Here is a 27,619-nt window from a genome sequence, read left to right as displayed (position 1 = left end):
ACAAGGTTAAGATTTTTTGTTAAATTTCAAATAAGATTTGCACACTGCAGGGCTTCCGTCATGGACCCCCCTCGACAGACTAACTTTGACTCCTAGGATAGGGGGCTGAATGATGACAATTTTTTAAAAACTATCAAAAAAATGTTCTCCAAGAATCAATAAAAATAATGTGGAAAAAGATTTAAGTTGATTGCTTCATTAGTATTTTCGAAAAATCGAAAAAAATCTCTTATATTATTGGGTAACTGAGGAGAATGGACCCTTAGTTCCATTTCAACGGTTGTGATATGTTAGGGGCTGCTACTGATCATCGCTCCTGCAGGCGTTTGGGTTCCTGTGATGTGGTGGCCAGGGGCGCGAGAAGGTTGGGCAATGTCGGATGGGGCCATCAGCGGCTGGCGATGCAGCGTCCGGTGGCGGCGGCTGTGGCGGCCCAGACCTCGGCCAACCGCGGCTCCCCCGGCGCCGCCCCCGCCGCCCCCACCGCCCCCGCCGCCCCTCGTCAGCTGCTGCGCCGCAGTCCCACACTCCGCCTCCGCACCAGCGCCACGCTCGGCACACCGCTTCCTCGACATCTCCTGCTGGAATTCAGCGTAAGTAAGATTTCGCTGCTGCGTAATTGTTTCGCACTGTAATGGCAACCTAACTGGCAGAGGCTTGCAGCTTCCTACCTTCGTTGTAGTCTGTAAAGCGCAGTTCACCGGAGGTGAAAGATTTTTGGCACCACTGAGAGGTGTGTTCAAAAAGTAATAGGAATTTTTTAATTAGGTGGGCTTTATGCAACCGATTTTTAAAATTTGTGTTTTAACTTTTTGGTACACATGTTACTGGTGCGTGTTTGCATTTTCAGTTGTTTTGAATATTTAGTTTTGTTTGACAGTCCGAAAGTTTATATGTGTTTTTGAGTCCTCTGAAAATTTTTACTTTCGAAAAAAAATGGTTCAAAGAATTTGCATTAAATATTGCTTGAAAAATAGAATAAGGTTCAGCACCGCATTCTAAATGTTGACTGTGGTCTTTGGAGGATCTACTATGAGTAAGACAAAAGTTTACGAGTGCTATAAACGTTTCGAAGAGGATCGAGAAGATGTTGAAGACGACGACCTACCTAGCACATAAAGGAGTGACGACAATGAGGAAGAAGTGAAGGAAACGCCTCTGAAACATCCACGAATTACCATCAGAGAGCTTGCTGATGATATCAGCATAACCTTTGGCTCATGCTAGGCAACTTTTTCTGATGTTTTGGGCATGAAACGTGTTGCAGGAAAGTTGATTCCTAAATTGTTGAATGTCAGCCATAGACGACGCCTCCTAGACATCGCTAAAAAGTTGCTGAATGATGTCGACAACGACCCAGAACTTCCAAGAAGATTATAACAGGTGATGGAACTTGGGTATACGGGCATGACATCGAAACGAAAGCCCAATCGCCCAACGGAAACTACCTGAAGAGCCAAGACCGAAAAAAGACAACTTCGATAACATGTGAGAGTTCGTCGCAGTGTTTTCTTAGTTTACAATGAGACAGTTCCTCCTGAGTTCCTGCGTTATGGTCGTACGTTCAATAAGGGACACTACCTGGAGGTTATTGGCGTTCTACGCGTGAAGCATCAGTTCTGTTAAATTACCTTGCTGTTGCACTAACAAATTCATGAGGCCACTGTTACAAACAATTGTGAGGCACCGGTAGCGTCTCTAAATGTATCCTGACAATTAAGTACTGAAATTCTGCTCTGTTGCGTGCTCTTGAAGACGGTGTCTTTTGGGGATTTTAATTAAAAAAAAACATGAAAAATGAATGTATAGCTTGATTGATTGTAAGTCCTTTAGTCAATTTGTGACGACTTAAAATGTGTACCCATTCAGATAGCTACTTTTAGTCTGTGAGGTTATTCTAGTTGAGAAAATGCAACACGACTCATAGATGTGATTCGGAAGAAATTTAGATGAAACAGTGACATCATGAAGTTTTTGACTCGGTTCTTAGTCGGTTCAGTGGAAGAAGCACTGCCCGTCCACGAAAAATGTCCTTGTTCCATCCCAGATTTAACACATTTTTAACTTCCCATGACCGATACATACAGCGTCTACTCCGCCAAAATCTGAGAATTTCTTTTCCCGCGTGCGGGTGTAGCTTTACATATCGGTATTTACTCATATGGGCCTTGGTTACGACCGAAGGAAATTTCAGGAAAGTTATTATTATTTACGACGACTAATCCATTACAAACAAAATACACACACAAAGGATAGGAAAGGAAATAGGCCGTCTTTTTTCCAAGGGAACTGTGCCTGCATTGGCCTTGGGAGATCCACGAAAAGCACAAAAACATTTGATCCATGTGGCCGGGCGCAGATTACAACCGCCGTCCTGCCGAACGCGACTCTACTCTCTCAAAACCAGCACAATGTGGCTTGGCAGAGTGAATTTCAGAGTACATCAAGAAGGAGTTTTTAGACATAAACCGAAGTGGTTGGCGTGTTTCTACATCTGAAATCTGACGTCTATTCAGATTTCCTGGTAGTCGCATAAGAGTGGAGCTAGTGACGCCACCATGATGATGCAAAAACGCACAGTGATGGTCGGGAGCGTTAGTCAACTCTGAAATTGGACGTAGTGAGTTAGTGTTAGTGAAGGATTCCATTATCGACAACTCAGTGAGTTTTAATGAGGTCGTGTAATAGGGCTACGAGGAGCTGGATGTTCCTTCCGCGGTATTGTAGAAACACTTGGTAGGAATGTAGCCGCTGTACGTGACTGCTGGTATTGTCGATTATGGGAAGGTACGGTCACAAGAATACCGGGTACTGGTCAGCCGTTACCGAGAAGGAAGACCTTCGTGTTCGTCGTATGGCTGTAGCGCATCGCACTGTGTCTGCAGTAGCAATTCGAGCAGCAGTTGGCACCACAGTGACACAACGAACTGTTACAGATTGGTCACTTTGAGGACGGCTCGAAGCCAGATGCCTAGTGACCCCAACCACCGTCGTTTGCAACTTAGACGGTGTCAAGCGAGAGGTCACTTGAGGGTGGAGTAGAGGTTTGTTGTGTTTTCTGACGAGCTGGTTCTGCCTCGGTGCGAGGGATGGACGTGTGTTGATTAGGAGGCCAAGTGAGCGCCTGCATCCTACGTGTCTGAGGTGTAGATGTATTGGATCTACGAGGGCAGTTCAATAAGTAATGCAACACTTTTTTTTTCTCGGCCAATTTTGGATGAAAAAACCGGAAATTTCTTGTGGAATATTTTCAAACATTCCCGCTTCGTCTCGTATAGTTTCATTGACTTCCGACAGGTGGCAGCGCTGTACGGAGCTGTTAAAATGGCGTCTGTAACGGATGTGCGTTGCAAACAACGGGCAGTGATCGAGTTTCTTTTGGCGGAAAACCAGGGCATCTCAGATATTCATAGGCGCTTGCAGAATGTCTACGGTGATCTGTCAGTGGACAAAAGCACGGTGAGTCGTTGGGCAAAGCGTGTGTCATTATCGCCGCAAGGTCAAGCAAGACTGTCCGATCTCCCGCGTGCGGACCGGCCGTGCACAGCTGTGACTCCTGCAATGGCGGAGCGTGCGAACACACTCGTTCGAGATGATCCACGGATCACCATCAAACAACTCAGTGCTCAACTTGACATCTCTGTTGGTAGTGCTGTCACAATTGTTCACCAGCTGGGATATTCAAAGGTTTGTTCCCGCTGGGTCCCTCGTTGTCTAACCGAACACCATAAAAAGCAAAGGAGAACCATCTGTGCGGAATTGCTTGCTCGTCATTTGGCTCAGGGTGACAATTTCTTGTCAAAGATTGTTACAGGCGATGAAACATGGGTTCATCACTTCGAACCTGAAACAAAACGGCAATCAATGGAGTGGCGCCACACCCACTCCCCTACCAAGAAAAAGTTTAAAGCCATACCCTCAGCCGGTAAAGTCATGGTTACAGTCTTCTGGGACGCTGAAGGGGTAATTCTGTTCGATGTCCTTCCCCATGGTCAAACGATCAACTCTGAAGTGTATTGTGCTACTCTTCAGAAATTGAAGAAACGACTTCAGCGTGTTCGTAGGCACAAAAATCTGAACGAACTTCTCCTTCTTCATGACAACGCAAGAGCTCACACAAGTCTTCGCACCCGAGAGGAGCTCACGAAACTTCAGTGGACTGTTCTTCTTCATGCACCCTACAGCCCCAATCTCGCACCGTCGGATTTCCATATGTTTGGCCCAATGAAGGACGCAATCCGTGGGAGGCACTACGCGGATGATGAAGAAGTTATTGATGCAGTACGACGTTGGCTCCGACATCGACCAGTGGAATGGTACCGTGCAAGCATACAGGCCCTCATTTCAAGGTGGCGTAAGGCCGTAGCATTGAATGGAGATTACGTTGAAAAATAGTGTTGTGTAGCTAAAAGATTGGGGAATAACCTGGTGTATTTCAATGCTGAATAAAACAACCCCGGTTTCAGAAAAAAAATGTGTTGCATTACTTATTGAACTGCCCTCGTATATCTGCAGGTACGGTCGGGGGGGGGGGGGGGGGTGCAACTATTGTCTGGGGTGCAGTTTCTTATGACAGCAGGAGCACTCTCGTGGTCATCCCACGCACTCTGACTGCAAATTTGTTCGTCAGTCCGATGGTCTGACCTGTTGTGCGGCCGGCCGGTGTGGCCGTGCGGTTCTAGGCGCTTCAGTTTGGAACCGCGTGACCGCTACGGTCGCGGGTTCGAATCCAGCCTCGGGCATGGATGTGTGTGATGTCCTTACGTGAGTTAGGTTTAAGTAGTTCTAAGTTCTAGGGGACTAATGACCTCAGATTTTGAGTCCCATAGTGCTCAGAGCCCTGTTATGCGGCCGTTCATTAACAGAATTCAAGGGCGTGTTTTCCAACAGGCCACATACCCCTGTTGTAATGGAACATGCTCTACAGAATGTCGACGTTACCGTGGCCCGCTCGATCACCAGATCTGACTCCAATCCAGCACGTATGGAACATCATCGGACGACAACTGCAGCGGCATTCATAGCCAGCACTCACCGTCCGTGTATTGGCCGACGAAGTGCTACAGGCACGGATCTACATCCCGCATACTGACATCTAGCACCTGTATGATAAAAACATGCCCGTTTGTATGATTGCATTCAACATTCTGACGATTTCTCCGGTTATTAATGTACCTGCATTCCACATTTGCTATTGTTTTATCCGCGCTTACATTGACCTCTGAACTTGCGGCGTTGATCACTTAAATATGTTGCCCAGACAAATTTGTTCCCGAAATTACATTATTCTACTTTAGTTATTTGTTGGTGTTAGTTTTTTTCCGTCAGTACAGAATGATTTTGCTAAATGGGGACAACAGCTGGAAACCATCTCTGACAGGAGAAGGAGAAAGGAAGGTCATATTTGCATACGGACGGAAATGCATTCCAAGGGAGGTACATGCACTTGAAGGTAGAGATAACACATGAGAACACATCAGGTGACATGGAATGTTCTGTCTGTACTAGTTTTTTAATGGTATGGTTGCAGCGAACCATCAGCACCAGAAACAGCCTCGATGTGTGGTCGGGGTAAATACTGTAGAGACGCCTCTGCAAAGATGCAGAAGTGAGCTGGAGCACCATCATGCAGTTGATACACTTCGTACAACTCAATGAGGGAGAGGGAGGGTCACCCGCAGGAGCTGCAGATAGCCATCTTGCAAGGCGCCGTGGAAGGTTATTTGCTCCTACGAGTGTCGATGTGTTAGCGCGCGAGAAAGGACGCCACTTTCCTCCTGAATGTGGAGCTAAAACACTAGAGCAGACAGATCAGTCCCATTTACCTGGTGTGTCCTCATGGGTGCTTTCAGTTACTGAAACTAATACTTTTAAAGATCTCTTACCACCACCTTCAAAAGGGTGTACTACACTTGAAACGCATTTCGGGGCCATATGTCAAAAATGGCTCTGAGCACTATGGGACTTAACATCTGAGGTCATCAGTCCCCTAGAACTTACAACTACTTAAACCTAAGTGCCCTAAGGACAATACACACATCCATGCCCTAGGCAGGATTCGAACCTGCGACCGTAGCGGTCGCGCGGTTCCAGACTGAAGCGCCTATGTCCATACGATCTTTTTTTACCTCTTATACTCTCAGGGATCGTTACCTGCAGCATTTCTTTATTTAGGAAAATCAGCCAGTGTATCAAATCTCTCATCTATGTTAAGCCATATTTACACTGTCGACTAGCAGTCTGACTCCTACCAAACGCCGGCCGGAGTGGCCGTGCGGTTCTAGGCGCTGCAGTCTGGAGCCGAGCGACCGCTACGGTCGCAGGTTCGAATCCTGCCTCGGGCATGGATGTGTGTGATGTCCTTAGGTTAGTTAGGTTTAATTAGTTCGAAGTGCTAGGCGACTGATAAACCTCAGAAGTTAAGTGCTCAGAGCCATTTGAACCATTTGAACCTACCGAACGGCTCCTTATCACCCAATAAGTGCATCAAGTACAAGTAACGCAATTTTTCCGGCACACTATTCTACACTTTCATACGCGCATATCTACCAGTATGTGGTAAGATATGCTTCTTCGTATTTCTAAAAGAAAAATCAAAATAATACTGAAATTCATTCCTGTGTTCGAGGACCCTGGTTCCTTGAATCTGATTGGACTGCTCTGATTAGTGAGACACGATTAAATTTATACGGAATTCGTTGTTAGCTGCTAATGTGATGTTCACAGCAGTGTCTCTATAGTGAGAGGTGAAACAAATTACAGTGAAAATACTGTCAATAGGCAATAAAATTTCTCTACGGACTTGGGATTTCCACGGTATTGAGTCAGTTAAGGGTGGCGCAGTGACCCAGTGGTGAAGTGTTAGACTACAGATCCATGGGCCTCGTGTTCGGACCCCGGTCGGTCCTACGGATTTTCCCTGTCACTTACCACTTCTTTCACCCGGGGGAGCGTTCGTTGATGTGAAAAATAGCAAGCTGCACAGTGGTTTGAAATCCAGTCCCTCTACGACTGGCTAGATAAGTCAGCTGAAACGTCGAAAGGAGGTAACAGCATACCACCATCAACAGGACCATACCTAGTAAAGCACTGTGATGTTCGAACTGTCTTTGGATTAACAACTGTTTCACTTTATGGTACTCATTGACTTGGTGACTTAAATTACAGAAACTGCGAACTTATACAAGCTGATTTCTGATCAAAGGCGACTACTCGATGTGCGTGCACCTTCCGTGCCTGCGTGTAAGTCGCCAATCAGTCACGACACGAGTGTCTCTATGACGTCAAAGATTTATACACTGTGCCGAGTGTGAAGTTACAAATATCCGAATATGCTGCACATTGCGCATGCGTAGAAACAAGGCACTACGGCAGCGTCTGCTAATACTGGAAGATAACCTATTTTCCCTACCTCACTTCTGTTATAGAAATGGCTTTGTCCTATCCTGTCTTCTTCTGCTTTATCGTGTTGTTTGCCGGGCTACTGCATGTGGAGCGGAAGTCGCTTCAGTTAAGCACACACTTCAATAATGACATGGTATGCAGCCGTCTAAGAATATCTGAATAGTACCTGACAAAAAATTAGGCGATTATGCGCCTGTGAAGGTACGGGACCAGTCAGCGATGAGTCCTTTAAGATGTTAATGGCTGCTTTCTGTCCGAGCTATGTTCGAATTTAATACAGTGCTTCTTTTCAGAGAAACTTGGGAGGTATAGGACTTTGGACAATGCCTTCTCAGTTACCTAAATATGCTACTAATTTTATTTTCTTATTTCACGTCTATCCTCCATCATCTAAATATTCTATCATTTTCAACCTTCTCATTTTCCGGTAAGTAATCGCTTAAGGCGAACTAGTTTTTCTGACGGCCGTGCGTAATGCTATCTCTGTTCTATGCGTAAAACTTGCAAGTTTGTAAGGTATCTACGGACTGAGTAGCTGTAATTAAAACGTTTCTCCATTGCGACTGTATTGAACAAAGGTTTCCAGAAATTTCTGCAAGCTGTTGCCTTTTCTGATTCTTCAGTTTTTATTTACATTGACCGGTTTACAATCGTCTAGCAACTCATCATCAGATGACACTAAAATAGCCAACCCATGGTTTCACAAATCTGGTTCATATAAATTGTGACAGATACTCCTGCTACTAAATAGGGCAAACAGGAAGAAACTTAGAAATTCAATGCAATGAGCACATTGAGGCACTCCATTTAATAGATGTAAATAAATACACTTTTGCAGCCCACCTGGTGTAAAATATCATGCAATTTCGATGTAAAAACAAACCTCCATATTAAAAACACTGTAGATAAAGGAACAAAGATGGACCTTCCGGAACGAATACAGATTTTCACCACATAACAATAACTCACAACTCAAAATCTTAAACCAACAGATTTTCTAAGCAACTAACTCATTTTTGAAAGTCTTAAGGAATCTAAGAACTTGAAAAAAACTACACAACCCAGGAAAAAATACTACACACACGCACACACACACACACACACACACACACACACACACACACGAAATCACCTCACTATATATACCACCCTCCCAAATGACCACTATTATCACCCAAATGCTAAGCACTAGTGTTTAATTCATGAGCAATAATAAATGCTTATTGACCAAAAAAAGCGTGTAGAAGGTAATTTCACTACCAAAACTGTAGACGAAATACTATCCCAAACTCAAAGTTTGATAGGCTTTGCAAACAGCATGTCAATTTTGGGAGATGAGTACGTGTTACTTTTGTAATAATTACTGTCACCAAAGTGCAGTGCGAGCGCTGAGCAAAGAAAGTCTCTGACCCATACAAAGTCCTTAAACACAACTTGAATCATGCTCTTTCGTTTATTTACGTTTCGTAAAGCACATGGGTGTTGATACTTGTGACCATGTTTGTGAAGGGCTGTACGAGGTGCATTCAAGTTCTAAGGCCTCTGATTTTTTTTCTCCAGACTGGAAAGAGATAGAAACATGCGCATTGTTTTAAAATGAGGCCGCGTTCATTGTCAATACGTCCCAGTGATGGCAGCACCGTACGGCAGTTGGAATTTTACCGCCAGAGGCGAGAATGAGAACTGTTTTAAATACTTAAAATGGCGACGTTTTCCTTACTTGAACAGCGTGCAGTCATTCGTTTTCTGAATTTGCGTGGTGTGAAACCAATTGAAATTCATCGACAGTTGAAGGAGACATGTGGTGATGGAGTTATGGATGTGTCGCAAGTTCGTTCGTGGGTGCGACAGTTTAATGAAGGCAGAACATCGTGTGACAACAAACCGAAACAACCTCGGGCTCGCACAAGCCGGTCTGACGACATGATCGAGAAAGTGGAGAGAATTGTTTTGGGGGATCACCGAATGACTATTGAACAGATAGCCTCCAGAGTTGGCATTTCTGTGGGTTCTGTGCACACAATCCTGCATGACGACCTGAGAATGCGAAAAGTGTCATCCAGGTGCGTGCCACAAATGCTGACAGACGACCACATGGCTGCCCGTGTGGCATGTTGCCGAGCAATGTTGACACGCAACAACAGCATGAATGGGACTTTCTTTTCGTCGGTTGTGACAATGGATGAGCTGTGGATGCCATTTTTCAATCCAGAAACAAAGCGCCAGTCAGCTCAATGGAAGCACACAGATTCACCGCCACCAAAAAAATTTCGGGTAACTGCCAGTGCTGAAAAAATGATGGTGTCCATGTTCTGGGACAGCGAGGGCGTAATCCTTACCAATTGCGTTCCAAAGGGCACTACAGTAACAGGTGCATCCTACGAAAATGTTTTGAAGAACAAATTCCTTCCTGCACTGCAACAAAAACGTCCGGGAAGGGCTGCGCGTGTGCTGTTTCACCAAGACAACACACCCGCACATCGAACGTTTCTTCGTGATAACAACTTTGAAGTGATTCCTCATGCTCCCTACTCACCTGACCTGGCTCCTAGTGACTTTTGGCTTTTTCCAACAATGAAAGACTCTCTCCGTGGCGGCACATTCACCAGCCGTGCTGCTATTGCCTCAGCGATTTTCCAGTGGTCAAAACAGACTACTAAAGAAGCCTTCGCCGCTGCCATGGAATCATGGCGTCAGCGTTGTGGAAAATGTGTACGTCTGCAGGGCGATTACGTCGAGAAGTAACGCCAGTTTCATCGATTTCGAGTGAGCAGTTAATTAGAAAAAAAAATCGGAGGCCTTAGAACTTGAATGCACCTCGTACAATTAATATTACTGGAAAACAACCGTCATGTTTTCCAGAATAATGAGTGCACCAGTACTAAACCAACGCATACTAGTATTCGATGATTATTTGTGAGGCTGTGCTCAGCAGTTGCGGATTTCTCAGGTTCCCGATTTTTAATGTGCCGTTGGTATTTTGCACAGAGGTCGGAAACGGCACATCTTGCCACAGCTATTCAACCCGCACAACGCTCCAGAAATGCAATAAATGTGTACCAACTGATGAAGAATTACTAGGCGAATGAAACCAGTCATAGCAAATGAAAAAAGATTGGTAACAGTAATTTCTGGAAATCTTTAATACTGTAATTAACAATCTGATAATAACTGAAGTTATCTGATACTGTTTTTACTTATACTGGCACACTTTAATTAAGGTAAAACTTGTTACACCTGAAGTAAAACTATTGTTTAGAAGTGATTGCTTCTCTATAACAATGAAGGAGACTTTTGGCTTGTTTTCTAAGTTGGCAACGATTGTGATACTAATTGACAGCCATTTAGAATGCGATTTATTGTTGGATACAAAATGATATTTTAACGCTTCATTATAATGCGAAAGAATATCACGAAATTAAAAGTGGCATTTAATTGAAATCATAAATGTTTAAGAATTCTCCAGTTTCTGCACTGGCCGTCGGTTATGATTTTTAACCTTCTCTCTGGCTCAGTTTTCCATCCCATGAACAACAGGATGCCATCTGAACACACACGTCAACATCACTGATTCAAAGCGTTGTGTTGGCAGCTGTGTGAAAACATTCTGTAGCACATGGACATTGAATTCTTAAGAAAAAATGTGTAGCACCTTCTAATCTTTATAGACGATTTAGATAGCAATTGTAGTTTCACAGAATTTAAATTTTCTGTTGTCCATAGAGAGACAAGCCCAGTGAATAACGAGTCTAAGTATTTATCTAATAATAATGTATCCACAGCACTCCTTAAAAAATGGAACACAAGGGTGGTTTTTACAGTCACGTCTTTGTCTAGTTGGCTGCAATGGATCTTCAGAATGAACCGTTACTTAAAGAGTGGCTTTTGTTGAATACCAAAGGAACAGTTCCTAGTCTAGTCTGGAAATCCTAAGAAGTTCAATCATAATGGATAGGCGGGTGCGATGAAATAGTCCTCTCCTGAAACGCAGTATAAATTAATGTGAAACATGGTGATGGTTAACACACTGGACTCGCATTCGGGAGAATGACCCTTCAAACCAGCGTCTGACCATGCTGATTTAGGTTTTCAGTGATTTTCCTAAATCGCTTCAGGCAAATGCAGGGATGGTTCCTTTCAAAGGACACGGCCGACTTCCTTCCCCATCCTTCCCTAATCCGTTGGGACCGAAGACATCGCAGTTTGGTCCCCTCCAAATATTGACTAGCCAACCAAGCAATGGAACAATGTACACTACTGGCCATTAAAATTACTACACAAAGAAGAAATGCAGATGATAAACGGGTATTCGTTGGACAAATATGTTATACTAGAACTGACATGTGAGTACATTTGCCGGTAGGTGTGGCCGAGCGGTTCTAGGCGCTACAGTCTGGAACTGTGCGACCGCTACGGTCGCAGGTTCGAATCCTACCTCGGGCTGGATGTGTGTGATGTCCTTGGGTTAGTTAGGTTTAAGTAGTTCTACGTTCTAGGGGACTGATGACCTCAGAAGTTAAGTCCCATAGTTCTCAGAGCCATTAGAACCATTTTTGTGAGTACATTTTCACGCAGTTTGGGTGCATAGTTCCTGAGAAATCAGTACCCAGAACAACCACCTCTGGCCGTAATAACGGCCTTGATCTGCCTAGGCATTGAGTCAAACAGAGCTTGGATAGCGTGTACAGGTACAGTTGCCCATGCAGCTTCAACACGATATCACAGTTCATCAAGAGTAGTGACTGGCGTATTGTGACGAGCCAGTTGCTCGGCCACCATCGACCAGACGTTTTCATTTGGTGAGAGATCTGGAGAATGTGTTGGCCAGGGCAGCACATTTTTTGTATCGAGAAAGGCACGTACAGGACCTGCAACTTGCGGTCGTGCATTATGTAGGGTTTCGCAGGGATCGAATGAAGGGTAGAGCCTCGGGTCGTAGCACATCTGAAATGTAACGTCCGCTGTTCAAAGTGCCGTCAATGCGAAAAAGAGGTGGCCGAGACGTGTAACCAATGGCACCCCTGTCACAGAGTGATGTACTTCTCGCAAGTGAGAGACTGTTTGTTTACTCTTAGGAGAATGTATCTTTGACTTGTTATATTGTATGTTCTGTGACTATGAAATAAAGGGTTAGACTGTTAATCGCGGCTCTACTGTGATTCACGACAACCTCATACCATCACTTCGGGTGATACGCCAGTATGGCGATGACGAATACACGCTTCCAATGTGCGTTCACCGCGATGTCGCCATACACGGATGCGACCATCATGATGCTGTAAACAGAACCTGGATTCTTCCGAAAAAATGACGTTTTGCCATTCGAGCAGCCAGGTTCGTCGTTGAGTACACCATCGCAGGCGCTCCTGTCTGTGATGCAGCGTCAAGGGTAACCGCAGCCATGGTCTCCGAGCTGATAGTCCATGCTGCTGCAAACGTCGTCGAACTGTTCGTGCAGATGGTTGTTGTCTTGCAAACGTCCCCATCTGTTGATCTGTTGACTCAGGGATCAAGATGTGGCTGCACGATCCGTCACAGCCACGCGGATAAGATGCCTGTCATCTCGACTGCTAGAGATACGAGGCCGTTGGGATCCAGCACGGCGTTCCGTATTACCCTCCTGGACACACCGATTTCATATTCTGCTAACAGTCATTGGATCTCGACGAACACGAGCAGCAATGTCGCGATACGATAAACCGCAATCCGACCTTCATCTAAGTCGGAAACGTGATGGTACGCATTTCTCCTCCTTACACGAGGCATCACAACAACGTTTCACATGGCAACGCCGGTCAACTGCTGTTTGTGTATGAGAAATCGGTTGGGAGCTCAGTTGTAGGTGTCGCCACCGGCGCCAACCTTGTGTGAATGCTCTGAAAAGCGTATTATTTGCATATCACAGCATCTTCTTCCCGTCGGTTAAATTTCGCGTCTGTAGCACGTCACCTTCGTGGTGTAGCAATTTTAATCGCCATTAGTGAAGTTATTACAGCATTGTAGCTGTGTCTGTCTCTTGTGGGCGATGCAGTCAACGGCAACTCTCTACAAACTTTCAGATGACTTACTTTTTAACACGACAATCTTGTCGTGACTGAAATGAGAACATTTATGACATAACACGGATGTGTTCTTTAAGATACTGTCCAATAGTTCTCCTGATAAGAAGTAATACAGTCTCACAGTTTGCGAGAGCGGTAGTTTATTTGTGAAATCGTTGTGGTCCGTAGATCCGTTGAAGAAGAACGTTCAAGCATTGTAAACGGCCTAGGGGGTACGTTACAAAAAGAGAAGGAAACCGCAGAAACTTAATTTCTACAGTATATTATTAACAAACTGTCGCTACACTGCTTGATGGTCTTCACCATTTTACTAACAAAAGTTAATCAAGTACATTTGAAAGAAAGAGGCTGCTTCTGAAAAAAAGCAGCTGCTTTCTCAGTTATAATAAAGATCTGTCATTCATCAGAAACTGCATGATTACACTGGTATTTTTCAAAGAATATATTTATCTACATACGGTATTTAAATATTGAGTCCTATTACATAGTAGTTGTCATGAAGCTGTCCAACGAAATCTGCAACTTGAGATGTAGTTAACGGAAAGGTTCAATCCTTTAATCTAGATACTCAAGTAATTTGTGAAAAGAATTGCTAATGTTACATGTTTTGAATTTTTTTAATTGGTAGGGATTCTCGATTTTCTGCTTCATTTTAGATGGGAGATTGTTTAACCTCTATTCTCCAGACTATATAACTCAACTCTGAACCCCAGATAACAGTAAGACAAAACTTATGTGAAAATAATTTTTGTATCCCTTATTGTGATTCATTCGGAAGGACGACGGTTCAATCCCGCGTCCGGCCATCGTGATTTAGGTTTTCCGTGATTTCCCTAAATCGCTCCAGGCAAATGCCGGGATGGTTCCTTTCAAAGGGCACGACCGACTTCCTTCCCCGTCCTTCCCTAATCCGATGAGACCAATGACCTCGCTGTCTGGTCTCCTTCCACAAACAACCCAACCCAACCCCCCTTATTGTAATTAAACAAATCACACTTCAGTTGAGAGTGATTTTTATTATCAGCAAAAAAAGCAAATCAGGAGTAAATGTAGTGGATAGTGAATGTAAGAATTCCCGTAGGCCCATCCTTAAGAAGACTTTCGCTAGGTACATAGTTTCCTGCTTTACACGATATCCTACTACTGACTTCTGCTGAACAAACATTTTATGCCTTTCTTCTTATGCTGCTCTGCCCCAGAAAAGAGCTAGAGAACACAACGAGAAGTGAAACTATGACATGAAGTGCAATCCACGTTGGGGCGTTACAGTGGTCTACAAGCACTTACCTGGAGTAAAGCTCCTGGTATTTTGTGGCCCACTGCAGTTGCAATCCGATTAACTTTCTTCACTATCACTATCTGCCGATAGATTTGAATTCCATAAATAAAAATGTAAGCCGCACTGCCTTATACAGACCCTGATATTCATATTGTTAATCTCGTTTCATTAGTAGAAGAAGACCAAGCGACCTGCACTATTTTTATTCCTTCATTGTTATTCCATTCCCTCTCCCTTGACTGTTAAAATACTCTGGGCAGCGGTACATGGCAGCTCTTCAACTGAGAGAAATTATCAAATATACTTCGTGTTTCGCAGTTCGCAGTTCTAGGTGTTGTAGAGCACACTTAGGTGACAGAAGCATGTGCTGATCTGAATTAGATACTGCAAACTGTCATAAATGTTGCGAACATTATAAAATCTTGTCCTCAGAAGCCAGCTTGTTTAGACAAATGTGTCACGGTATGGGGGATGAATTTACATCTCTTATTTTATAGCAGCACTCGTTGACTTTTCAGGCATCGCTAATATGGTGTGTGTTTTTAAATATTTTATCGCTAAAGATGCTGTGTGTTTTTAAATATTTTAGAGATGGCAAACCTTTACAAGGTGCTGAGTTTTATCCGCTTGACATCTTGTGCATGAGATCAGCCTAAAAGGAATATGTTTTACTACAAAAAAAGTTTAAGACCTGAAGATGACAGCTAAGACTAGAAACCGGTTGTCTTGAATAAAAAATATTTTGTGCGAGTTTGGATTTTGAATGGTTTTTAAGTGTGTGTGTGTGTGTGTGTGTGTGTGTGTGTGTGTGTGTGTTTGTGTGTGAACACAGTTGGTCAAGAGGACCCACGAATTCAGAAAGGTTGAAAAGCGTGGGCATTTAGCCATATACGATTGGAATAAAGTTAGTATTGACCCCTGTCTAGATCTGAAATGCGTATATCACATAAAATCATTATCTGCCGTCATGCTGGTACCACACTGTAGCCCAAAGAATAAACACGTCCCGCTAGCTGACCAGATATCTACCTTTCCAGGAAACTTAAGTCTCCCCTCTTTTATAAAGAATATCGTGAATGTTGTTTACTTTTAGACAGTAATATGGAAGTGGCAGGGAGATGTTAGCGGAGGGGAAAGGTACTGCTACTACAAGACGAAGTGTACCAGAACAGCAATTTATTATCGGAAACAATTAAACTCTTTCCAATGATAATAGATGCAATTTAACAGTGGGAGCACTGAGTAATGCCGTTAAAGCAGTCAAGGTCAAGGGTGACGGCGTAAATACGATCCTGGGAATGCTCGGATGCAATATGATAATTTGAAAAGATAACAAAAATCGCGCCACGTTAGCGGACCAAATTAAAATTATTCAAGTAAGTTAAAGTCTTAAGTATTTTCAGTAAATTGATTAATTGACATATGGTGTTGCTAGTTAACAGATAATAAATGTAGAACATCAACTGAAGAAGCAAGTAATTAGACTTAGCTAATGCACGAGCCGCTTAAGGCCCAATGTTAGATGCCTACCACGGTGAAGCCAAATAATTTAAAATATATACATTTTACATACAAATTTCATCAAGGAGCACGATGACATCATTTGATACAGAAACAGAACAATTCAATTACAAGTTTTACAGATGGTGAAATTGCTTCAGGATTTACAATCTTCCGGCGCCCGGGTTCTCGGGTTCGATTCCCGGCGGGGCCAGGGATTTTCTCTGCCTCGTGATGACTGGGTGTTGTGTGATGTCCTTAGGTTAGTTAGGTTTAAGCAGTTCTAAGTTCTAGGGGACTGATGACGATAGATGTTAAGTCCCATAGTGCTCTGAACCATTTGAACCATTTGATTTACAATACCTTTATTTACTACAAAAGAAATCCATTAGTAACGACACCGACGGAAAAAAAACCAGCATCAAGAAGCAGTTGTCGACGTATACGAAAGTTGATACGCGTGTTTCTACATCCGAAAGATGATGTCTATTCAGACTTCGCGCCAGTCACGTAGGAGGGACCCTAGCAGCATCACTGTGAGGATGCAAATCAGGTGCTTTAAATTCACGCTGCAATGGTCTTGAGCTTTAATTACCTTTGAGACTGGACGAGGTAAACTGATGATAGTAAAGATTGCCTTTAAGGCGACAAAGACGCCATTATCAACAACTCTGAGATCGAAAAAGGTCGTGTGACAGGGCTACGAGAAGGCGGATGTTCCTTCCGCAATGTCGCAGAAACACTTGTCAAGAATGTAGCCGCTGTGCGTGATTGCTGGCAGCGGTGGTAACGGGAATGTACGGTCGCAAGAAGACGGGCACCGGATCGCCACGTGGTACTACCGAGAGGCAAGACCATTGTGTTTGGCGTATCGCTCTGGCGCATCGTATTTCATTGTGGCAGCAATTTGAGCAGCAGTTGGCACCACAGTGACACAGCGAACTGTTACCAATCAGTCACTTCAAGGACAGTTTCGAGCCAGACTCCCTGAAGCATACATTCCACTGGCCCCAAACCATCGCCATTTGCGACTTTAGTGAAGTCAAGCGAAAGTTCATTATAGGGCAGGGTGGAGGTCTGTTGTGTTTTCTGATGAAAGCTGTTCTATGTAGGTGCCAATGCTGGCCGTGTGTTGGTTAGGCCAGTCGAGCGTCTGCAACCAACCTGTCTACTTATCTGCGTGCGACGCACTAGACTTATGCCTGGAATTATGGTGTGGGGTGCTATTTCGTATGACAGCTGCGGTACTCCCGTGGTTATCCCACGCCCCCTTACTGAAAATTTGTACGTCAGTCAGGTGATTCGACTTGTTGTGCTGCCATTCCTGAGCAGATTTCAAGGGATGTTTTCCAACAGGATAACGCTCGGCCACATACCGCTGATGTAGCCCAGAATGCTCTACCGAGTGTCGGCATGTTGCCTTTCCCTGTTCGATAAACAGAACTGTCGCCAATCGAGCACACGTGGGACTTCATCGGACGACAACGCCTTCGTCATCCACAATCCAGTATTGACCAATTAGGTGCATCAGTCATGGAACTCCATTCCACAAAATTACATCCGGCGCCTGTACAACACAATGCATGCACTTTTGCATGCTTGCATTCAGCATTCTGGCGGTTACTTCGTTTATTACTGTACCAGCATTTCACATTAGGAATGGCTTATCTTGCACTTATATTGATTAACCTGTGATCTTGCAGTGTTAATCACTTAAACATTTTACTTAGACAAGTGTATTCCCGGAAGTTCATTACTCTACAGTAGTCATTTTTTGATATTGCGATTTTTTCCGTCAATTTATTTCGACGGCTCTTATGCTTACATCTGAACACACTCTCGTAGGCAGGCAGGGTATCAGGTTTATAAGTGAACATTACGGCGCAATGGCCAACCCAAACACTAGATTTCCTCCCAGAAGATGTTCCTTAGCCTTACCATGCTGTCCCAGCAAAGGGGCAGAGACATGCGCAGGGGAGATACAATCGATTACTGATCGCCTAGGACGTCGCGCGACACGGAGCATATATTTTACTGAAAATCTTGAAATATACCCTTTTTTAATACAAATTTCGTTTTTTAAACTTTTTTGAAAACTGTTCTTGCGCTATTAAAGGGTTCGAGGAGTTATAGATAGGACTTGACGGATGCAGTTTTGACAAGAAACCTATGATTAGAAATATACTGTTTGGATGAAAAATGTGTTTGATGATCGGATCTCCCAGTTCCCGTTACGTACACAATGAAGACGACTTCTGATCTGGCTGCACCACAGGTGCCCATGACAATCGCAATGTTTCGACTACTCCGAGGGTTCTCTTCTGCGTGCCGAAGAACTTCAAAGATCACAGTGCAGCGCTCCCTTGGAGCACCACAGTCAACGCTCCTAGTTGCGAGCGTACCAGTTTCTCGCAGCCGTTGGACGTGGGACGAAAATATGCGGTGTCATAGTTATAGCAGGGATCGGCGACGGCGCGTCCTCTTCTCAATTTGCGCGCTTATCGTGAAGCGGGAAATTTGAAGATGATGTGATAACCAAACTCACTTATATCCAAACGGTACAGTTCCGGACATTATTTCGTTACCAAAATTCTGTCGCCTAAGTGTGCTCTACAACACCTACAAGTGCGAACTGCGAAACACGAAGTATATTTGATGATTTCTCTCAGTTGAAGAGCTGCCATGTACCGCTGCCCAGAGTATTTTAACAGTCGAGAGAGAGGGAATGGAATAAGAATGAAGGAATAAAAATAGTGCAGGTCACTTGGTCTTCTTCTACTAATGAAACGAGATTAACAATATGAATATCTGGGTCTGTATCAGGCAGTGCGGTTTACATTTTGATTTATGGAATTGAAAGCTATCGGCTGATAGTGATAGTGAAGAAAGTTAATGGGATTACAACTGCAAGTTGACCAATACACTACAGAGGATTGAGAAAAGTCAACCGCAGTTGTTCTGCTGTCACATTCATCTTGTGTCATCTTTTATAATGATTGAGTACTTCAACGATATTTTGAAGCGGGTTATCTCTCAGAAAGCGAGTAGCAGACGATTCACTACTGCATGAAAAAAATTGCGGGTGTACAAGGTGCTCCAGTGGCACTGACAAGGAACAAACAGTTGCGAATTTCGTCATGGTTTTGTAGCAATCCTGCTTGTGGACTATGCTGTATCCAGTGAAGTGAACAAATTTTTTATTGTAAATTGTTTCACTTAGACCGTACTTCACAATTTTGTCTTCCTGAAGCCTGGGAGGCCGGGGAGGATAACAGTTACTCCCTATCGGAGTTCCATTAGCTGTTTGGAACAGAGGGACCATATTATTTCTTTTACAGAACGGAAGATACTAATTCTTGAGTAGCTTAAATAAGTAGCATTTTTTTTTTGCTGGTTTGTTCCCGGTCGCAATGTTGGCAAACGTATGAACTTTAATTGGCAGAGGCTTTGCAGAGATGTTGCAGTTGATAACGGTACTGGCTGGTTAATTTTCATCTGTGGGCCATGCATAAGAAATATTTTGAAATTAGATGAGTAACTGATTGAATAGGTAATCCAAAAGATCGTATTTGGAAGACTTCAACTACTGAAATATTGGCCAAAAGGCCTTGCCGCAGTGGTAACACCGGTTCCCGTCAGATCACCGAAATTAACCGCTGTCGTGCTGGGCTAGCACTTGGATAGGTGACCATCCGGTCTGCTGAGCGTTGTTGGCAAGCGGGGTGCACTCAGCCCTTGCGAGGCAAACTGAGGAGCTACTTGATTGAGAAGTAGCGGCTCCCGTCTCTGAAACTGACATACGGCCCTAAGAGCGGTGTGCTGACCACATGCCCCTCCATATCCGCATCCGGTGACTCCTGTGGGCCGAGGATGACACGGCGGCCGGTCGGTACCTCTGGGTCTGCCAGGGCCTGTGGACAGGGTTTACTTTTTACAGTTACTGAAATATTGGTCTTATTGGTCGTATTTAACTGGAACACAGCTAAAATTTCCTACCTTAGCGTTTTTAAAAACTCATGGAAGTTGGCATGATATCCAAGTGGCGATACGGTGGGTTGATAATAATGGGAATCCGAAAGCACAACACTGATAGGGCATAAAAAGCGGTTTGTTATTGTAAGTAGTCTGTTTATGTTTTCTTTATGTAAGTAGGCTGTTTATGTTTTCTTTATGTAAGTAGGCTGTTTATGTTTTCTTATTGGCAACGTTACGTAGCGCTCTATATGAAAATCACTGGCTGTGCTGTGTGCAGTCTGTGGCTAGTTTGCATTGTTGTCTGCCATTGTCGTGTTGGGCAGCGGCAGCTGGATGTGAACAGCGCGTAGCGTTGCGCAGTTGGAGGTGAGCCGCCAGCAGTGGTGGATGTGGGGAGAGAGATGGCGGAGTTTTGATATTTCTAAGACTGGATGTAATGAACTGCTATATATATTATGACTTTTGATGACTATTGAGGTAAATACATTGTTTGTTCTCTATCAAAACCTTTCATTTGCTAACTATGCCTACTAGTAGTTAGTGCCTTCAGTAGTTTGAATCTTTTATTTAGCTGGCAGTAGTGGCGCTCGCTGTATTGCAGTAGCTCGAGTAACGAAGATTTTTGATGAGGTAAGTGATTTGTGAAAGGTACAGGTTAATGTTAGTATTGGAGGGCAGCGTGGAGGGTAAAAATCGTAGGGGGAGACCAAGAGATGAATACACTAAGCAGATTCAGAAGGATGTAGGTTGCAGTAGGTACTGGGAGATGAAGAAGCTTGCACAGGATAGAGTAGCATGGAGAGCTGCATCAAACCAGTCTCAGGACTGAAGACAACAACAACAACAACAGGTTAATGTTAGTCAGGGCCATTCCTTTGTAGGGATTTCTGAAAGTCAGATTGCGTTGCGCTAAAAAATATTGTGTGTCAGTTTAAGCACAGTCTGGTATAAATGTTCAAAAGGGGACGTTTCGTATTGTGTGTCAGTTTAAGCACAGTGTGGTATAAATATTCAAAAGGGGACGTTTCAACATTCGAAACAGCTTCCCGTCGTCCCGCAATGGTTAAATACAGGTCCTGTATGGTATTCAATGGAATCTTTCATCATTCTTCCTCCAAATTAGTGGCAAATTCAGACAACCAAGATGGAGGGGCGTATAGCGATCACGCAACCCTTCTCTCAAAGCAGACAAATTGGGCTTAATAATACTGAGGTCTGATAACTGCGGCGCCCAGGGCAGATGTTACAATAATTCCTCGTCCTCAAAAACACATTCCTGTTTGATGAAAGCTATATAGACAGTGTCTTGGAACTTAGCATTACCACTGGGGAACAAATTTGTACCATGGGCTGGACCTGAACGTCTGAAGCGGTCACATAACCGTTGGCAGTATTGCGACCCTGCAGAGGAGCCAAATCGTCACCGAAACCCGGCCATGATCTCCACAGACCACGTTTTGTGGCTTAGGCACCACATCTTACAGGCATTTGCATAACTAATGGGTGGTTTTGGAATTCGAGCTCTGCCGAAATTCCTCTGCAACGACTTTTGCAGCTCCCGCCATCCTATTTTTCGTCACAATCCTATTCAACGACCGTCTGTCACGATAATTCAGCGTACACTCTCTTTCAGCTTGTGACTTACCGAATGATTTTTTTCCCACTTGTATGTAGTATCAGTCTTCGAAACGGGCCTCTTAAAATAGCAAAGACTTTGGCTGTGATCGTTACGGAAGCACCCACCATACGAAAACCAAGAATTTGCTCTGATTAGAATCCACTTATCTCCGACATAATCCACTCACAACTACAGAGAAAACTGTTCCCACAGCGACTGACATTTGTCACGCACTGAGGACATTGCATAGGGGCCGTTAGTGGTCAGATACAGAGCCCAACCTGCAGGCTTTGGCTAGCGTCTGCATTTATGCACAGGCTTGTATTTCTCGCGGTGTTTGCATATTTTTGTCCAAACCCTGTATTTTCGCGACAAGTGCATGGTTATTTTACAGTTTTTATTACAGTCCCTTGTAGTATTTTATTTGTAATGATTACCGGTTTTGTTCAAATTTTGATTAATCAGACATACAGTTGGAAAGCAACAAGTCAAGTTTTATGTGTTTCGCGTAGCCTATCAGTCACTAGTGAATTTGACCGAACTCGGTAATCATTATAAAGACAAAAGCGACAATAGACTTCAATACAAAATAATGGAACAAAATGTGAGAGATATACAGGGCTATTACAAATGATTGAAGCGATTTCATAAATTCACTGTAGCTCCATTCATTGACATATGGTCACGACACACTACAGATACGTAGAAAAACTCATAAAGTTTTGTTTGGCTGAAGCCGCACTTCAGGTTTCTGCCGCCAGAGCGCAGTGAGACAAAATGGCGACAGGAGCCGAGAAAGCGTATGTCGTGCTTGAAATGCACTCACATCAGTCAGTCATAACAGTGCAACGACACTTCAGGACGAAGTTCAACAAATATCCACCAACTGCTAACTCCATTCGGCGATGGTATGCGCAGTTTAAAGCTTCTGGATGCCTCTGTAAGGGGAAATCTGTTCCGGCCTGCAGTGAGCGAAGAAACGGTTGAACGCGTGCGGGCAAGTTTCACGCGTAGCCCGCGGAAAATTGGCTCATGTCAGAACTGGAGACCGACAGCGCCGACTTCATCTTTCAACAGGATGGTGCTCCACCGCACTTCCATCATGATGTTCGGCATTTCTTAAACAGGAGATTGGAAAAACCGATGGATCGGTCGTGGTGGAGATCATGATCAGCAATTCATGTCATGGCCTCCACGCTCTCCCGACTTAACCCCATGCGATTTCCTTCTGTGGGGTTATGTGAAAGATTCAGTGTTTAAACCTCCTCTACCAAGAAACGTGCCAGAACTGCGAGCTCGCATCAACGATGCTTTCTAAATCATTGATCGGGACATGCTGCGTCGAGTGTGGGAGAAACTTGATTATCGGCTTGATGTCTGCCGAATCACTAAGGGGACACATATGGAACATTTGTGAATGCCTAAAAAAACTTTTTGAGTTTTTGTATGTGTGTGCAAAGCATTGTGAAAATATCTCAAATAATAAAGTTATTGTAGAGCTGTGAAATCGCTTCAATCATTTGTAATAACCCTGTATATGTGATCATCACATGAGCCATATCCATTTGCTGACTGCATGATATTTTTGGCATCTTTCTTATAAATAACATAAAACTAATGCACGCGTTCAGTGTTTCACAGCAACTGGAGTTTCACTTGCTGTCAAAGAGTTAACGCGCGCAGTGATTTGATGTTATTGATAAAAAGACGATAAACATTCATGGGAAGAAAAAGAAATTTAATCGATATAGTCTTATGTATGTTATATTATAATGGGGATCTTAATTAGCAGGCCACTTTTCAGATTCTTTAAAAATACTCTATGTAACACAAAATATGCTGGGAAATAAACTTATTACAAAAATGATTTTGTCTTAATAATTTGTGAACTCAGTATGCCACGGAACAAATGAAATTCATGGTAGCGTATGTAAAATGACATCAATAAATTCGTTACATCCATTGCTGCTGACGAACAGCAACTGTGAATTAAATTGGCGATTTATCTAGATACAACATGCAGCCAGTTGATTTTTTAATTTGATACGGTTTATTGTACCACTAATTAGGTTTCGAGCTACTGCAAGCTCATCAGTAGGTGAAAGTGTTACAGGACCATGGCGGCTATGGTACCGCCTCGTGCTACCTTTTGATAACTTCAATGCGATAAGGTACAATTTAGCCAGCGAAGCTTGCGCCACTGTTACTGTATTCTGGTGTATAGCTCAGGATCTAAACAGCTTACTGGAACAACGCGGCTGTGGCGGTGTTTTATCTCGAAGTAGCTAAACGTTCGGAACTTCGACACACGTCGGAAACCCGAAGAAGAAGAAACTGTCAGCATTTGCAACGTGCCGGTATGGAAGAATTACAAAGATTATATGGACAGATAAAGTATGAAATGGGGATATTCTAAAAGAACAGGTCAAAACTTTTCACCGTAAGAAGGAATAGGTTAGTGGGACAGCGTACAGAAAAAGTAAATGAACGCTGTCAGGAGGAGTACAAGGGAAAATGATAGGGGTAGGTAAAAACTAGAATATGCAAAAAAGATTATAGAAGATGAGAATAGTTCAGTAGAGACGAAAATATTGCTACAGGGGAAAGACAGAGAACAGTATTTCTAAAGACTGATGTCTTTCAAAAAAATGTGCATTGGATTTAGTGATGCTGATGGAAAGAGCTGTGCAGTTCGTTATTGACCTTTAAAGAACTGGCGAAAGTAGTAAAAGGGAAGGAAGGAGGAAAAAAATAGGGTTTAGCTTCCAGCCAAAGACGAGCAGGTACACAGGGAACCTGATGCTAATTTAAAATTTAACCTATTTCATGACACCTTTGTGAATATATCTGAAAATAGTTTCCCTAACAAAACAGTTAAAAAAATAATTGTAAGAAGCTTCCAAAAAGCCATGGCTTATTAAAGGGATAACAAATATCTCGTAAACGGAAAAGGACTAATGACCCAGAAAAAGTCAAACATTATAAAAACTACTGCACTGTATAGAGAAAAGTTATTAAAAATTCCAGAAATATGTGCATTATGTCTGAGATTAGCACCTCTGATGATAGAACTAAAACAATTTGGAATGTTGTTAAAAGGGAAACAGAGCAATCGAGAGCACAGGAAGACTGTATTTCTATCAAACTCAATAAAAATTTTGCTAACAAAAAATTCAGAAGTAGAAAATGTTTGTAATAATCACTTTTAAGTGTTGTAGTGAAAATTGGCTCCAGCTATTCGGTATAAAATGCAGTGCCATGTATGAAAGAGGCAATACTTACGCCATTTGATAAAACTGAAAATCAAGCCACTTCTCCTACCGAAATTAGGAAACTAATAAATTTTTTATTATTTCGTTTGGCATTAAGGATACATTACTTGAATTGAACAGCAATGATGTTACTGGTAACACAATATGCATATACTACAAATAAAATAGATTACATTCATTTATGGTAATAAAAGTCTTAGATTAGATCGATAAATCAATAATATACATATGGATAAAAACACTGCGATGAATTACATGTAAAACAGAAAATGTGGTTTTTATAAACAGTAATATTGACAAACAGAGCTTCAAGTTGTAATAAAAACTATAGGTTAATATCTAAAGTATCCAGCCAGGAGATTGCTTCCTCAGAGACCTCATGTATGCTGGTCAGAGTTCCAGCGTATTTCCGTAGGGGACACTCTGTGACTATGTGGTGTATTGTTTGTCGTTGGTGTCCGCAGTCACACTTGGTACTTTCAGCGATTCCCCACTTATGCTTCAAGTCCTGGCATCTTCCGTGCTTGGTGCGTATGCGATTTAGGGTGGTCCAGGAGGGACTCGTGTAGGATCAGCTATGAGACCTGCAGAATCGGGATTGGCTGCAAACCATTCTTCCCGCCATGCTGTTTCTAGTTGGAATCCTTCAGAAGTAAGCCTTTTACCGAGTCTCCAGGAGGGTTTCCTGGACTTAAGACGTTGCCTTTGAGTGGCATCACAGTCCTGGTGTAGCGGTAACTCGGGATTCTTGGAGCATTTCTCCCATTCCCTTTTCAACGCTGCTTGACGTCGTAACTTCGGTGGTGCAATATTAGACAGAACAGGCAGCCATTCTGTGGGTGTGGATTTTATTGTCCCGGATACGCTTCTCGTGGCTACATTCAGCTGTGTGTCTACCAAGGCTGTATGAGCGCTGTTCAGCCATACTGGGCTACAATATTCCCCAACAGAGTATACAAGTGAGAGGGCAGTTGTTTTGAGCACTGATGCCTTAGCTCCCCAGCTTGTTCCGGAGAGTTTGTGTAATATATTGTTTCTGGTTCTCATTTTTAAAGCTGTTTCAGTTAGGTGTTTTCTATATGTTAGCGAACGATCCAAGATCACGCCGAGATATTTTGGGAATGGGTTATATAACAGCAACTGATTTCTAAAGGAAATTTGCGGTTTATAGCGAGCGTGCCTATTACTCAGATGGAAGGTGAAGGATTCAGTTTTATTTGTGTTTACTTTGAGTCGCCATCCATTAAAAAAATCATCTAGAATTCGCAGATCCTGAGTGAGAGTCATTTCTGAAGTTGTAAAATCGTTAGCCTGCGTCACCAAGGCTATGTCATCAGCATATATAAATGTTCTTGCTTTCGTTTCTGGCAAGTCAGCGACATATAAATTGAAAAGTAGGGGGGCCAATACTGATCCCTGTGGTAGTCCGTCATTTAAATTGTGTACCTTGCTTACTTGACCTTTTAGGTGAACTTGGAATTTCCTGTTGGACAGCATGTTATTGAGTAGTTGTGCAATTCTTTTACATGGAATTATTCTTAAGAACTTAAGAAGCATGCCTTTCCGCCACACTGTATCATATGCTGATGTTAGGTCAATAAACACGGCCATTGTTTTCTTCAGGTCTTCGAAGCCCTTCTCTCTGTATGTTGCACTTGATCGCTACAACTGCGGTCTCGTCTCAAGCCAGCCTATTCTACAGGAATGTGTTTCAGGATAGTTGGTCCAATTCTATTATAGAGTACTCTCTCCAGCAGTTTATAGCAGACACCTAGAAGTGCAATGGGTCTATAGTCTTCAGGATTGTTACCAGATTTTGACGGTTTCAGGATGGCAATTATTTCAGTTTTCTTGAAAAGATTTGGCAGTCTTCCTGTTGCGAGAATTTCATTAAACAGTGCAGTTAGCCACTGCACTGCACCTTGGCCAGCATGTTTAAGGAACTCCGGGTATGTACCATCACAACCAGCCGCTTTACCAGATTTCAAAGTATCTAGGGCTGAAACAACTTCGGCTGCAGAGATTTTCTGTGCAAATTCGGAAGGCTGTGCTTGAGATATTTTAGACTTTAGCTCATGTTTTATTTCTTTGGCTTTCTGTTTGTTGTTGTTGCTTGGTGTTCTTGTTATATTAACAATCCTGGCTGCTATTTTGTTAGGATTTATTTTGTCTGATAAGATATTAACTTTTGTGGCACTGCCAAGCTTTCTTAATAAATTCCAAGCTTTCTTACTCGAGTGTTGGAAAGACATGTTTTCAGTTAGTTCCATCCATTTCTTTCGCCTAGCTGAATCTAGGGCCGAAATTAATTCATCTGCTACCTTGGTGTCTCGAGTCGTTTTAAATTCGTCATACAATTCTTGACATCTATGTATTTCTCTCTGTAGCCTCTTGGAATATATTTTCTGGCAATGGAATGAATTAGTCTAACAAAGCGGTCGTAGTGCCTAACTTTAGGTGGAATAAATTGAATAATATGATAAACCTCTTCAGAGAATTTTTCCCATTT

The 27,619-nt window shown here is 43.1% G+C and overlaps 1 protein-coding gene across 1 annotated transcript in view; it reads left to right on the top strand.

The window, feature by feature from the left end:
• Positions 1-507: 507 nt before the first annotated feature.
• The window catches only part of LOC126176056 (uncharacterized), a 135,087-nt gene continuing 107,975 nt past the window's right edge, over positions 508-27,619 (top strand). The window contains exon 1 of the mRNA XM_049923188.1: positions 508-593. The gene's annotated coding sequence lies outside the window, so the exon portion shown is untranslated. The remainder of the gene's footprint in view (positions 594-27,619) is intronic.

This window comes from Schistocerca cancellata, chromosome 3, assembly GCF_023864275.1.
Source record: "Schistocerca cancellata isolate TAMUIC-IGC-003103 chromosome 3, iqSchCanc2.1, whole genome shotgun sequence".
NCBI lineage: Eukaryota > Metazoa > Arthropoda > Insecta > Orthoptera > Acrididae > Schistocerca > Schistocerca cancellata.
Note: the sequence above shows the minus strand (reverse complement) of the source record. Positions and strands in the feature narration are given on the sequence as shown.